This window comes from Sceloporus undulatus, chromosome 6 (genome assembly GCF_019175285.1).
Source record: "Sceloporus undulatus isolate JIND9_A2432 ecotype Alabama chromosome 6, SceUnd_v1.1, whole genome shotgun sequence".
In the NCBI taxonomy this organism is placed as follows: Eukaryota; Metazoa; Chordata; class Lepidosauria; order Squamata; family Phrynosomatidae; genus Sceloporus; species Sceloporus undulatus.
Genome location: NC_056527.1, coordinates 34,299,154 through 34,313,938, shown reverse-complemented (window position 1 = coordinate 34,313,938; position 14,785 = coordinate 34,299,154). Strand labels below are relative to the sequence as shown.

At 39.0% G+C, this 14,785-nt stretch overlaps 1 long non-coding RNA gene across 1 annotated transcript; it reads right to left on the bottom strand.

Annotated features, from left to right (window-relative positions):
- Positions 1–265: 265 nt before the first annotated feature.
- LOC121935098 lies at positions 266–11,629 on the bottom strand. Its single transcript, XR_006104731.1, has 3 exons — positions 11,474–11,629; positions 6,900–6,977; positions 266–1,165 (listed from the first exon to the last, which is right to left on the bottom strand). It is a non-coding gene; the product is annotated as an uncharacterized LOC121935098 (long non-coding RNA).
- Positions 11,630–14,785: the final 3,156 nt, after the last annotated feature.

Sequence of the window (14,785 nt, the reverse complement as noted above, 5' to 3'; positions counted from 1 at the left end):
TCATAGGAAAAGAATGCTAGAATATAGCAGCAAAAGGGGTTGAATATTTCTCTGCTGTGTCCTATCTGCAGCCGTATTTACCATCAATAAACCTTATGTCATAGCAGTAAATGTAGTAGTCTTCCACACTGAAAAAACTCTTGGGGAGGTTTGGAATAACAAGACAAGGAGAATCATAATGACGGCTTTCTCAGTTTCAAAATTTCAAAATTCAGCTGTCCCACAGCTCCCAACAAACTGTGGTGGAAATTATGCATCTAAGTCCTTTTTGCTTTCTCCAACCTTTGTTTTATTAAAACTGATTTTCAAAAAACTTCTTTCCAAACCATTAATGAAAAAAATTGCAAATTTGGCTAAGTTGTTATTAGTCTTGGGCTTCCAAAAATTCAGCTCAGGTTTGGGACTTTGGGTGAAGTGAATGAGACCAAACTGGTATCACCAGAAATAGAACTTTTGAAAATACTGAATCAGAGTCTGATCCAAATCTAGGATGCACATTTCTAATGCAGAATTAAATTGCACACTTGACAAAATATAAATATATGTTAATTATGGCAAATTATCTTTAAAGTATTACAGTCTTGTCTTCACCTAGTCATGGAACTCCTTTTGGAAAAGATTATTCATAATGCTTCAAATTTCATCTTCTATGTAATGAATTAGTCAATTAATCTTATTTTATCTCTGGAAATCTGTATTTACATTAACATCCAGGTTGCATATAAAATTATTATGGCCATCTCCAAATACCCACAGCTGTAAACCTCAACTGGCCTACATTTCTGATCTGTGAAAGATGAAGTAGAAGAGCAGCCTTCCATAAAAAGAGAAGTTGACTGAGCTGAATGAGGGACAGGTGCTTGGTAACCTTCAGCATTAGCAGGTGTGGAAAGCACTAAAGGGATAGCTGACTGAAGGCAATATCCATCTCATGATCTCACTTTCCATCTGTCTCAGGTTTTGAAAATCTTAAAGATGACTTTGTAATCATTCCCTGGTGTCTGCAGGCTCCTTGATTTAGAATGCACAGAATTTTATTTCAGAACATTGTAGCAGTTTTGATGCCATATAATACTAAAATGCAAGAGTAATATAATGTGAACTGGAAGGTTGAAGAAAGGCAGTGACATGCAGTAGCAGAACGATGGATTCAGAAGGGAGAAATCTGGAAATGAGAAGAAAAAAAGGACACATTGATTATGATATGAAAATTTGATTTTTTTTTTACAATTTAGGTATTCAGAGCAAAAATAAAATGATTAATTTCTTATTCATCCATGCATGGTTACAGACTACCTATGTGCTTGGAAAACCAAGTGACTCATACAGGAGCTTATCACTTGGCTTTTACATTTGGTGCATAATTCTGTGGCATCCTGATCTTATCAGAGGTTTTTGCTGCTGAATTTGCTGCCCCAAAACATCCCAGGTCCATTCCCACTTCCAGGAGTGCTCCAGTGGCCATTTTCTTAAACTAGAAAATTCTTGGATCTGAAAAAAGCTGCAAGGAGCACTCCTGGAAGAGGGGATGCACCCAGGATGTATTTGGCAGCAAATTCAGTGGCAAAAATCCTCTGATAACATTGGGATGCCACTTGAATTAAGCTTTAAACCAGATAGAGGTAAGCCAAATTGAAAAGCCAAGCGATAAGCTCCACAGGCAGGTCATGGATACTAAATCATATTTTTGGTGACTGAATCTAAAGTAATTGTACTTTGAATTACAAAGTCGCAGTGGTGCAGCTACTTGTAAAACAACCAACTTCCAGAAACCTGGCCCTGCTTCATTACCTTTTAGAGCAATCTCACATATAGAAATTAACCTGGACATTTTCATTTTGTGCCAGCTTTTTGAGGCCGTTTCATAAAGAACGACCTCACATAGTATCCATTTTGATATTATAAACAAGAAGTTCTTCAGAATTTGGAAGCATTATTTTTGGATGCCAGCTCCCAAATTCCATCAGCTTTCCCAAACTGATCTTAGTGGGTCCTTTTAATAGATGCCTAATGCTATGAATCAGTTGTAGCTGCTGGGATGTAACCATTTGTTCTTTGGCAGCAAAAGTCACAGTAATTTCATTACAAGTATGGCAAGTATGGTCAAGTACTGCACCTTTGTTTAATAACTGTAAGGTCTGCCTAGGAATGGGGAGAGTATTTTAAAAAATATGTTGTTTTTTAAAAAAAGTTACCCGTCTTCTTCTGTTTTTTGGGTGTTGCAAAATCCTGGCAAGAAGAATCCTGGGCTGATGGGAATCCTTTCTGTTTACTGGTTTTTGTTTGTGCAGAAATCAACATTTTTCTGTGCAGAAAATATTATTTGTGTAATGGAAATACTGTTTGTCTTGAATGAAAAGTTGTATTCTGTTCAAAAATATCATGTGTAAATTTTTGTAGAAGTGCCAAACTGCAAATAGACCTCCAAAACAGGGCAGTTTTCAAAGACTTTCTCACAGTGAGAGTAAAACTATTAAACTACTTGTTGCTTCTGCTGAGAAGAAAAATTAGCAAAAAAATCACATTCCTAGGCTGTTGCCAAATGGTCTATATAGCATATTGTTGAGCTCTACAGTATACTTTAGTGTTGGCATCTTCTCAGTGCAGCAAAAGACTGTGCTTGGTGGTTTGGTACTCCTAGCAACATAAGGCTGTTTAACCTCCATATGTGAGCTTACTAGGCATGATAGTAATCGCTATAATGATACTTACAAGATTTCTTCTCACCTCAACTTTTGTTCTTTCAAAAGTGGCCAGATTTATAAAATAGTTTTATAAAATAGTTGAATTGTAATTCCCCCTCCCACACATCAATACATGTTATGAACATCAGAAAAATCCAATGGCTTTGTCACTGATCTGCATCTCATCTGCTATGGCAGATCACATTGGCATGTAAGGCCCATTCATAAAACTGGAAAAAAGCATAAGAAGAGGTAGGTTATTTTAAAAATGCATAAGAACTGCATTGCCTTAGAAAGAGGAATTTCTCTCACCTTGTTCTTCTGGTATCTCCCCACCCTCTACTTCAGGAAAGCAGTGCAAAAGTGGTTGATACCTCCAATTTGGGACACAGACTGACACTTTCTTCAGTAGCAGTCATGAGTGAGTTATTCCAATCTGTGCTAGCACAGCTGGAAAATTTACCTTCACATGGCTGGAATTCCATTTCAGTCTGTCATGATACAGTAAACTGCGTCTGTTTCTTCATGAGCTACAGCGTTGGGGCAATGTGTTCCTGAGATTTCTACTGTCACCAAATACAGTCACTAAAGCTGGCTATTAAACCCCCCCCCCCAAAAAAAAAAAAACAGGGAAAGAAGTTTTGATAAAATGTTTTGAGCCTAGCAAATAAATTTTGTAATGGAATCTCAAAAGCCATGTCCCTTAGGGATACAAAAGTCTGCTTTTGTAATGGCATTGGTTTATTCTGTTTTTCCTTTTCATCATTTATAGATTTTTCCACATACTTTACAGCAAGGGCAGGGGCAGGTAGACTTCAGACTTGTTTTATCTGCTTCCTTTCCTTTCCTTTCCTTTCCTTTCCTTTCCTTTCCTTTCCTGTTCTTTTCAAAAAGCTAGAGTGTTAATCAGAGCTGGGTCCAAAAGTCACATTTAGAATTAAAGAACAGGGTACCTTTGAGCATGTGCTAAAATAAACCTAAAATTTTCTTTGCAGTACTAGAGTTGAATGGCCCTGACTGTTGATCTGGCATCCTCTGTATCCTTGCAATTGATCTGCTGGTGGAGAACCTTGGACTCTGTTTTGGCTTTGCTTCTTGGACCATCCCTACCTGCTTGATGTTCTGGACTGGGCTGCTTAAACATTTAGATTCTTCATTGGCTTTGCACATTCCTCAGATGTTGGCTTCTCTACATTTAAAAAAAATCCCTACTCACCCTGAATCAGGAGTGATCTGGATACATGATGTTCAGAACAATCTGTGACATGCATGGAGCTTTTAGGTGTCTGAGGGCTTATTTCACTTTATGTCAATTTGTAGAAAAAAATAATTGAAGTTATCTCCAGATTTTCCTGGAAAATATAGTTGTGTGATAATTGTGACTGGTGCATTGGCAGCTGTGGCGAAACCTGCACTAAATGGGTGGGAAACCAGGGCCCTTCCTGTCATAAAGTGGTGAGTTCCCACTACCTTTTAAATCAGATTGCAAATGGGTTTGAACATGTTCAAATGACCCTGGTTCCCACTTAATCTAAATCACTGAAGCAATTCCGAGAGGGGGGGGGGCATGCTCCAGTCCCATTTAACCCGCTTCTTTAACTCTGGTTTTTTCTGCTTCTTTTTTGATAAATCAATTCTGTGCAAATGTGAAGCACAAGCGGTTTGGAATTGATTCAAATTTCCCCTTTGGTTGGCTGGAACGGAATCATTTTGAATAGATTCATTCATGAATGGCAACCACAAGTGGGTTATTTTGATGCCAGAAAATGACAGAAAGTGCAATCAGGGCAAGTAAACCACGATCCGATGTCAAATCAACCCATCGATTTAGATCACACAGCAATCTCTAAGTGAGAATGAGTCCCAAGAGACATTTGGAAGGTTTAAGCAATGTGATCACCATTCTTTTGCTGCTTCATTTGTTTGCATAGCCACATATAAGTATATCTGATAGCCTGATATATTTTACCTGTGTTCTTCCACAGTTGTGTCAAATACATTTTTGTGCATCCTTAATGGACAACTAAAAATAAAAATAATGTGGAGCAACCTTTGTTGTGTAGCCAAAAGTAATTCAGAAAAATTCAACACTGATGCAACCTCTGAATGGGAAATGTGTGGCAGCTTAACCCAAATTTGATGCAAATAGCCTTAATATCACTTTTAATAATATATGGAAGCGCCAGGGTCTCTGCAAGTCTGAATCCTGGCACCTTGGATTTTACTGTACATGTAAACAAGCTCTGAGTTTCTAGATGGATTTTGAGTGTATTAACTCTACCCACTTATAACACTTTAATGCAACTTTAAATGCAATGACTACGCCCTACAGGATCCTGGAATTTGGAGAAATTCTTAGACTTCTTTGCCAGAAAGTTCTAATGCTGTAATTTAGGGGGAGCTGACTAGAGAACTTTATGTATCTCACCATATTACATACCCCAGAATGCCATGGAGCCATGGCAGCTAAAAACAGCTGTAACTGGGTAGTGTGGATACACTATTTGTTTTAATCTTTACCAAACTGTTTTTGGGACTTTATTTGACCAGTCTGTCTGTGGCTGGTCCTATTGGCATTAACTCTAGACTATTAGACCTTGGTATGGGGAGCTGCCTGCCTGGAAACAAGACAGGCAGCTTCTCTAGCTAATGCTCTGTCACCAAATAAAATTAAAAGTGCTTACCTATAAAGTCTTACATAGTATGGCTCCAAGCTGACTGAAATACTTCATTTTCCCATAGAAGCCAGATTTGAGGTCTTTGGGGAGACTCTTTTCTTGACTCCACTACTCTCAGAGGCACATCTGATGAAGATGTATACCAGGTCTTTTAAAGTAGCCACTCAACTACATCTGGAATTTCTTATTCAGGGTGAATTTCTCCTTGTCCTTTTGCTTCAAGGCAAAAATTCCCCCTCCCAAATCAGTCTTAGTATTAAAGATGGTGCTGTGACCAGGATAGGGATAGCTTAAGGATAGCTCAGTCTAGGGGAATTAAATATTAGCTCAATGAATAGCAGCTCTGGGACAATCTCTATGTATACCAAGACTGGTGGCAAAAAGAACCACAGAGGCAAACCCTCACTGAAGTGTATTTTATTTTAAAGGGAAAAATCAACACACACTCTTCACAATCACTCACACAAGCACACAAGAACTGAAAAATGCAGGTGTTAGGTTGGAACAGAATTAGGCCTTCTAATGGAGATACAAGATGATGTTCCAGGACAGGAGGAATGGGGACTCAATCGCTTCCAGGCCACTGGAGTTTGGTGAGAGAAAGAGGGGTCTAGCAAAGTGAAAACTGGCAACACTTCTGCCTGCAAACCAAGCTGATCCAGCAAAGGAAAGGCCTCTTAATTTATAGGAATTTTGTGTCCTGGTGCAAAGTCCAGAAAGTTGATGTGGCCAAATGGTCTAAATATTTGATATGCATAAGTGACACTTTGAAGTAGGGTCTCCCAAAGATGTGACATGGATGTGTGAATGGGTGTATTCCTGCAATAGACAGCTTACAGTTTCAGGTAGATGAAGTTACTTACTCCAACCAGAGCCATCCTATTATTTCATAGCCAAGCTTTTCATCACCTCCTCCGACATGTCCAGAACATACATAAATCCTCTTGGCGACTCCTAATCTAACTGATGTGACCTTCTCACTTGCAACTAATGATGTCCACATTAGGATCATAGAGGCTCAGTTTATAGCAACTTTAATATCAAAAGAGGAGGGGTAGGTTCTAGTATCTCCAGAGCTAAGAGTGTTTTATTCATTGTTATCGTGAGATAACCTATGTCTCATCTGAAGGGAAATAAAATAATAGAAAATGATGATCCTACAGCATTACCACTACTGGATGAGAAACAATGTTGGCTTTTGGAGGCTGAAGTATTTTTGTCCCTCAAGGAATGTTAATCATTATTTCAATTATCACTTCCCTCTGTAATTTGGTGGAGTTTTATCTACAAGCTGATGCTTCATTTTTGTATTATTACTTTGGTATTGTATTTTTTATCATGGTTGGGTAAGAGTGAAATAAACCAACCAATTTACCCACCAACCCAATAAATAATTACACAAATAAAGAGATTGTATGCATTTAAGTATTGTGGTTCAATACTATTCCACCCCTGCTATTTTCAGTTTTGATTTGCTACATTATTAAACAGCCTTTGGAACTTCTGTTGTCCAACATTAATAAATTTGTATAATTACCTTGTAATTTCAAACTGACATTACACAACGTTCCTCAAAGTGGCCATCCAATGACTGACAGAAAGATTGTTTCTCCAGCTAAAATAGTGAATTGAATATAAAATCATTTAGAATAATAATAAAAATAATAAATAAATAAATAAATAAATAAATAAAGTTTTATCCCGCTCCTTCCTACGATCAGGGCGGCTTATAACATGGGTTAAAAACAACAGTACCATAAAACAATATAAAATACAAACACATCAAAGCAGACCATACAATCAATAAAAAATAACAGGCTAAAAGCCCCATAGCCCAACCTCTTGGCCACGGTAGAGGAGGGAGGCCCACAGGATTTCAGTCGGGGAATGCCTGTTGGAACAGGAAGGTTTTCAAGTCCTTCCTGAATTGGGCCAGGGTGGTAGTCGAGCGGAGCTCAGTGGGCAGCATATTCCAAAGGGCTGGGGCAGCAGTGGAAAATGTCCTCCGTGTAGTGGAGGATAATCTCGTCCCAGGCACCTTCAGTAATTGCTGCCCAGACGTTCTGAGGGTGCGAGGCGGAATGTACGGGGAGAGGCGGTCCTTTAGGTATCCTGGGCCCAAGCCATTTAGGGCTTTATAGGTAATCACCAACGCCTTATATTGAGCCTGGAAGCGAATGGGCAGCCAATGGAGATCTTTCAGTACCGGTGTTATGTGGCTGGTCCTGGAAACACCAGTGACCAGCCGGGCTGCCATGTTCTGCACCATTTGCAGCTTCCGAGTTTGGTATAAGGGTTGCCCCATGTAGAGTACATTGCAGAAATCCAGTCTCGAGGTTACCAGAGCATGTACAACAGTTTCAAGGTCCCTCTGGGCCAGGTATGGGCGCAGCTGGCGAATAAGCCGAAGCTGATGACAGGTGCTCTTGACCGTCGCGTTCACCTGAGCAGTCAGGTGAAGCAACGAGTCAAGAAGCACCCCCAGACTGCGCACGGAGTCCTTCACAGGGAGCGTGACCCCGTTCAGGACAGGTGGAACCACCACCATTCCTGGACCAGGGGAACCTATCACTAGTACCTCTGTTTTCTCTGGATTCAACTTGAGTCGGTTTTCCCTCATCCAGCCCATTACTGACTCTAGGCAGGCCACGAGAGGAGAGACCCCATCCCCAGTCACTGCATCAGTCATTTGGGATAAATAAAGTAGTTCTTTAAACTGAATAAATTAAAACTTAATCCATATAAGACAAAAGCGCACCTAGCCAGTCGAAAGACATTATAGGGATTGGCCTGGTTTCATCTGTGACCAGGAGTGTATTTGTACAGTTAAAGCTGATGCACCAATTCCTGGACAAGTTGGATTTGGCCATGTTACACATGACTTGGTTACATCCCATTGGGATTACTTTAATGGGATCTATCTACATGAGGCTGTCTTTGAAAAGTGTTCAGAAACTTTAATTAATACAAAAAGCTGCAGCCAGATTGCTCACTGGGGTTGGCTACAGCAGGGAACATTAGTTCTCTTGTTGAATAACTCCATCCACTGCTGAGCCACATCCAAGCACAATTCAAAATGCTGGTGATGACCTACAAAGCCCTACATAACTTGGGTCCAAGCTTTTTGAAGGACCACATCACTGTTTATGAGTCCATAAGAGTGTTAAGATCATCTGGAGAGGTCCTTCTTTCTGCCCCACCACCTTCACAGGCTCGTTTGTTGGGAGCAAAGGAGAGGACCTTCTTGGTGGCTGTTCCAGTCTTTGGATGGCTCTCTACCTTCTCTCCTTCCACCGTTGATGGAAAACATACTTGGATCACTAGGCATTTGGAAACTGAATGGAATTAACTGTGCCTTTTTAATGTTTTATTGTCTGTATAATCTTTTAAGGAATTTTAAGGTTTTTAATGTTTGATATTTAAACATGAGAAATTGTTAAATTGCTTTAAGATAACTTTATATTTATACTTTTATCAACATTTTTGTATAGGTTTTAGATATGTTGTTAGAGTTCCACTGTTGGGAGGAAGCAAGACATACATGAATAAAATAATTATAAAAATAATAGTTGTAGAATAATATATATAATTTATAAGAATAAACATTGGCCTGATGAAATAGATGTTTTTCAAAACAAGTATTTACGTTTTCCTTTTAGAGTTAAAAAGATCTCTTAATTGTGCATATTTAATACTGCATTTTGTTTTTCCTCCACTCATTCATTCTAACTACTGCCAAATCAATTTGATCACTTTGGATTATATCAGTTCACATCTAGACTAATGTTAGTGGGAATAAACATCAACATTTGGTGAAGTAAGATTCATAGAAGCTTACTTCTAACCATGTGAGTGATCAATTAGTCATGATCTGGAAGTAAAACAAGGGATTGCCAGCAAACAAGTGAAACCAGCAGTTTTTCTTTCATCCTGTTTCTCTCTTGGCAGATATATATCATGCTGCTGGCTTTGCCATAAGCCTCTGGCTTGCCTGCTAAAAATGGCCTGCTTTCTCTCCAAATCACCAATTTTCATGGGCTTGGTCTGAAGACCACATTTTACAGATTAATTGAATATTTTTAGTCTTGTTAACATGACAGGTTGGTTATAAGTAGCATTGGAAATATCAATATAACATGCATGTGCACACAGAAAGAGAGAGCAACTACATGTACTCCATAACATGTAGCTCCATGGTTCACCTCATCCCTTCACCATGATGAGTAGAAATTTGTTTGGATTTAAAGTCCTATGACTTCTTGAAGGTTAAATGTTTCTGTACCTGATGAGTGGATTTTATGCCAGATCTAGCCCCTATTTAAAGTTATTTCCAGTGTGCTATCTTTACACATGCAGATTCCGTTTTAAACTTGAAAATTATTACACACTGGTCTAACTTTCCCTGATAGCCTGATCTTATGAAGAAGAGTCACTGAGTATAGCAAGATGAACCCACGATATTTTGCTGCTTGTGTTGCAGCAAAAGATGGACAAAGTGGTTCCTTTCCATTCCACATGAAGAGGCCAACTAGAATGGACACTGAGTTTTATGTCAGCACTAGTAAAATATGGTATCTTTCCCTACACTGGAGGATGCACCTGCCTAGTTTATGCAATACAGGACAGAGTGTGAGATAGAAATAGCTCCATTTATCCCAGAGACCCTGTAAACATCTCTTTTTTGGAATAAAATTCCCAGAACCCTTGATCCAGTGGATGGGGAATTCTGGGAACTGAAGTCCAAAACAGGAACATTTTCATGCTCTTGCTTCTGTCCTTCAGCATTTGCTGCCTGAAGTCTTTGCTTTGCTCTACCCAATGCCTGTCCAATGTACACTGTAGGCTTTTATTTTTCTACTGAAGCATATGTAGGACTGCTTCCTAAGAAGAAATCATGGCATGGTCAGAGCTGGCAGCATGACATGCTTTTGTTTAGCATATGACTAGCTGCACTCTGCAGAGTCTTTTAATGAGTCATGCTGTGTGGCAATAAGTCTGTATCCCCTGCCTTACAAGGCTACACCACAGAGACTCATTCTCAAAGGAATCAGCTCAGAAATAAGCATTGGTGCACTGGCAGATTCTTTTTAATGTGGGTAGAAATACTCCAGTTTATAAATAGGAAAATGTACTTTCACGCTGTGGAAAATGCAAACATATTAAAGTGTTCTTTGAAATTTCACAGGTTAGAAAGCTAAGGCTGGTGACCATTAGAATTACAGCTTCACAGCAGAAGTCAATTTTTCACAGTTCCCTTCAAGGCTTTTTGAGAAAGGGGAGAAAAAATATTTCAAAGCACAGAAGACTCATCTCAGTTTAGATTCTGTCCCAAATGCAAGGTAATATTTTACTGTCACGTTGTTAACAGCAGTAATTTGTTTTCAGATATATGCATGCACGTTTTGGAGCAGTATTTATTATTAACATTAAATATAGTGAAGGAGGACTTATGTACAGTAACACAGTGGTCTGAAAAACAATAGAACTAAATAGAAATATTACCATAACAATGAAAAAAGGGGAAACAAGATCTGAGAAACAGATTGAGTTTGCTGCATCAATATGATTTTCAGCTTTGATACAACCCATTGGTTATTTCCAGGTTCCAACCCTCTGGCATTGCCCCAGTCAAGGATGACAGAATGTGGACCTGGGTATACAGTTATCCAGAAGACTATTTTTACTGACCCCAAGGTATCCTTTTCCTGAAAAAAGGGGTGAATACCCTCTCCTAGAAGCCTACAGAAGCGGCAGCTCAGCTTTTAAATAGGCTTCAGGCTCCCCCTGCATTTTTTCCCCAAACAAGGAATGGACTTCTGGATACTTCCTTTTTATTTTTGGCATTTTTGGCAGGCTGTGTAGCCCCTGGGAGACCCTAGTATAAAACAATTGGCCTCTATACCTGTTCAATTTGTTCTTTCTCACCCTAGAGGGTACAAGATACATATCATGTTGCACCATTTTTATGGTGAAAAAAGGAGGGACAACAGTGAGCTAACACTAATCTTTTCAGTCTCTCATAGTTACAGAACCTTACAAATGCTGATTTGCATATAATTCCTATCACTTTCTTGTAAATATACATATACTGTACAGCTTTAAAGTACATACTGTGCATGTTTCCTTGGAGGTAGCTCTCATTGTATCCAGTGGATCTCCATGACTATGAAGTTGCTGAATATTGGATGGCAGTCTTAATGTGATTTCAGTAGGAAATATTTCAGCAGTCAGATGCATAGAGATTTGACATGTGTCAGCCACATGACTTGGCTTAATATTTTGCCAATGTTTGCGCTAGTTCAGATGGCAAATGGGAGGCCTAATCTCTGCACTGGCGAAACAGTCCAAAGGGTAGAATGCCCTCAAATAATACTCTGCCTACAAATTTGGTTACTTGCTACTCCAACATATTTCAACCATTTCCAGAATGTTCCTTTAATATTTTAATACATTCTATGCAAGTATAATGGATTTCTCTACTGATGTGGCACAACATGCTACCTAAGGCCAGAAGGCCCATGCATAGTCATCCTGGGGTGTCACAATAATGATGTTGTCAAAACTTGTCTACATTGTATCACCTGGTTCACATATTGCATGCATGGCTTACAGCAGAATTGTGTGCCTCTAGATTTTGTTGTACCACAACTCCCATCATTGCTCACGGCTGATGCTTGCTAGAGCTGGTGAGGTTGGGATCCATCAACATCTGAATTCTAGGTTTCCCTCCAGGCTATCTGAAGGATTGTATCTCCTAACAGGCTCTAAGACCTTCAAGGGAAGCGTCTCTTAATCCTACAGGTTTCTTGGTGTGCAAACATAGGAAAGCAACTTCTCACAGGCTTCTTCCAGGGGAGGAGCAACCTCCCTAGAGAGAAATAGGTACATTGGTGCTTGATGCATATATGTCCCAATGCATATTGGTCCCATTGGTCAGTTTGTTTGCTGTGCTATATAGTAACATAACAGCAGCCTTCTACTGGCTATGGACATTACAAATTCTTATTCCTGCATATGTTAATCCATTTACAATGATGTAACTTCCATATTGGATTCTGGCTCATGTCTCCTGGAGCCACCAAAACACCTGTAACTTTTAAAATGACTGTAATTGAAGTTGAAGTGAGTGAAAGATTAGCAGAGTACATGAGTTTTTCACGATTAGTTGCTATTCTGGTTTTCTGAATCCTCCGTAACTGTATTAGGATTCCACTTCACTGCACTTGCCCCTCAGTCTTTGTGATGTGAATTATAATAAAGGTTTCTTGGTGTAGTCCAAGTTTTCTGTGTCATCACGACGCTGTCATCAGAAAAGGGAAACAGCAAAGATAGACTGCTTCCCAGACACACATATGAAGCTGCACTAATTTTTGAGCCATCAAGCGATTTGACTGTTTTAAACAATTGGTACCTTTTCAGGCTTCCAAATTAGATAAAATCCAATAATCACTTTTCTCCCCATTGGCAACTCAGTTCCCTGACATTGTTATGAGCAGCTGCCTCCTCCATTAATTTAGCACCCAAGGCTTTCTTTGCTCTCCCATTCTACCATCTGTACCTTCTTTTTGGCCAGATCCATGATTGTTATATTGCCTCCTCTGTCACAAGCTGCTGCTCTCTTCTTCATCAGTTCATGAACTTGAGTACTGGCTGAAGCTGAAAACTATTTACAAAAGCCGATGATAAACTTTTTAGATACAATTCTGTTGTAGACTGCAATGCTTTCAGAAACAGATTTAGTAAATTTTGCTACAGGGGCATATGCTATACAAATAAGAAAGGCAGAAGTATTGCTGTCATGTTTCTCATGTTTGAACTAATTTAAGATGTATTTGCCTTGCAGTCCATTAGGCACAGCAGAAGGAAGGAGTAAGCATCTGCCTAATCTAGTAATCAAAAACATTAGTCTTGCACATAGTTGTAAATTTTTTTTTCCTCGTGACATGGTCCTACCAAATTGTTTAGGACAATAGGCTAGATCTTGCTCACAATCTGCACATTTATGAACAGCAACAAGTGTTACAGGCTATAGATTAGACATGATTCAGTAGGTGGTGCTCTTTCCTCAGTGTCAGTATACAACTACTGTCCCTTGTGTTTGGACACTGGTTTGTTTGCTTCCATGAGACATTAAAAATATTATGAGGACTTTAAGGTTTTTTTTTTAAAAAAAAAGATTCCATAATAGTAATAGTACACATATACTGAATGAACTCCAGTTCACATCATTATCATCTGATTTACTTTCAAGTTTTTTCTTCACCTTTTTAATACAATAGATGTAGCAATTCTTGAAGTGCTTCTATGCAAGAAGGAATGATGATTGGGATGTGGAGAATACAGCATACCAGATATGAAGGCCAGAATCTTGTATGGCAGTTATCAACGTGTAACCTAGAGCTATGCAGTCATGATTGCTATGTATACTTCATTGTTGTTGTGTGTCTCCAAGTCATTTTTGCCTTGTTGTTGTTATTGTTGTTCTTGTTCTTGTGTGACTTCAAGTCATTTTTTACTTATGGCAACCCTAAGGTGAACCTATCATAGAGGTTTCTTGACAAGTTTCTTCAGAGGGACTTTGCAATTGCCATACTCTGAAACTGAGAGAAGGTGGCTTGCCCAAGTTCATCCAGTAGTTTTTTATGTTCGAGTGGGGAATCGAACCCTGATCTCCAGAATCTTAGTCCAATGCTCAAACTACTACATCATTCAAGGTCTGAGAATGGCAATCAACGGGGCAACAAACTCCCATCAATCTCAGGAGTTTCTGCCCAGTAAATGAGGATTGTGGGGAATGAGCTGACAGTCCCTATGTAGCACTATAACTATGGTGCTTATGCATTTGTAACTGCTGTACAGGATTCTGGCCACTGAAAGTTAACTTCTGAAGATTTTCTCTTCTTTCAAGACCATCTTTAAAAAGAATCTACTCCTTTACTTTGACATCAGTTTTATTTTACTACCCCAGGTTAATAACAATAATAGCAATTTTGAACTTTTCTATGGGTCCTTGACCTATTTGCCTGCTCAAAGTAATTTAGATGCTAGGAGCAAAGTTCCAAGACACTGATATCTGTAACCTTTCAATGGAAAAACAAACAGCCCATTGTGATCTACTTATTCTGCAGGGATAGATAATTATTCCACACATATTTCATTTAAAAATTAGTTTACAGATGAAGGGATCTTATGTTTTAATATTCCCTTGCAGATAACCTTGAATATAGAAAGCTGACATATCAGAAGGAAGCAGGAAGGGAGGGAGTTTTGTGAGTATGGGTTCGTTCAAGTATCTCAAACAGAAATAAACTCTGATTTGATAGGTGGTAGAAATGCTAAAATAGGTTTTAATTTAGTCTGTATTCAAAAATTCCGATGATGATGATGATGATGATGATGATGATGATGATGATGATGATGATC